The sequence below is a fragment of the Chionomys nivalis genome, chromosome 17 (genome assembly GCF_950005125.1).
Source record: "Chionomys nivalis chromosome 17, mChiNiv1.1, whole genome shotgun sequence".
Taxonomy (NCBI): Eukaryota; Metazoa; Chordata; class Mammalia; order Rodentia; family Cricetidae; genus Chionomys; species Chionomys nivalis.
The window spans coordinates 55,742,773-55,743,448 of record NC_080102.1 but is presented as its reverse complement, the minus strand read 5'-3'; positions in this window follow the sequence as shown (position 1 = coordinate 55,743,448).

The following is a 676-nucleotide window of genomic DNA, read 5'->3' as shown; positions in this document are numbered from 1 at the left end:
CTTCTAACTAGTCTCAGGCAGTGTCTCCATCACGTTAAAAAAAAGTGAGTGTAAGAGAAGGAGGGAACGTGGGTGCTCTTTCCTTGCGGACTAAATGCCATACTCATCTAGAGAGACTCCATCAGGCCCGTCTCTGAGTAATTACGTTTCTCTCCTTTGTCTTTCCAGTGCAACTTCCTAAATGACCCGGAATCCAGATGTTTCCTTCAGTATCTTAAATGCATCAATTTCTCTCCTCCTCCTTTATGAGAAAGGATCTCTTGATTCAGACCTCAGAGAAACTATCCTTAGGAATTAGTTGAGCGGCGCAGCAGGTGGGGTGCGTGTGGTTTACTAGAAATAAAGACCTGAGTTAAGGGAAGGTTACAGCAAAGGTTTTTGCTATCCATACTCCACTGTTGGCTCTGCTGAGGAAACCCCAGAGACTCCCTTGCCCAAGTCCAGTCTCCAGTGCAGCCAGAATGTGGCCCTGGAGCTTGGGAGCTTCACCTCAGTCCCCACTGCCTCATCTCCACACTCTGCCTCCGGATCTTCCAGCCCCCACACAGGCCCCCGCCTAGACTCAACTTCAGCACCCGATCGCTTTTGCTGCAGCCGCTGCCATGGTGATGGGTCTCGCGATAACTGCCGCTCGCTACCGCGCACTTCTCGCGCGATCGTGGAGGTGGGAAGTATC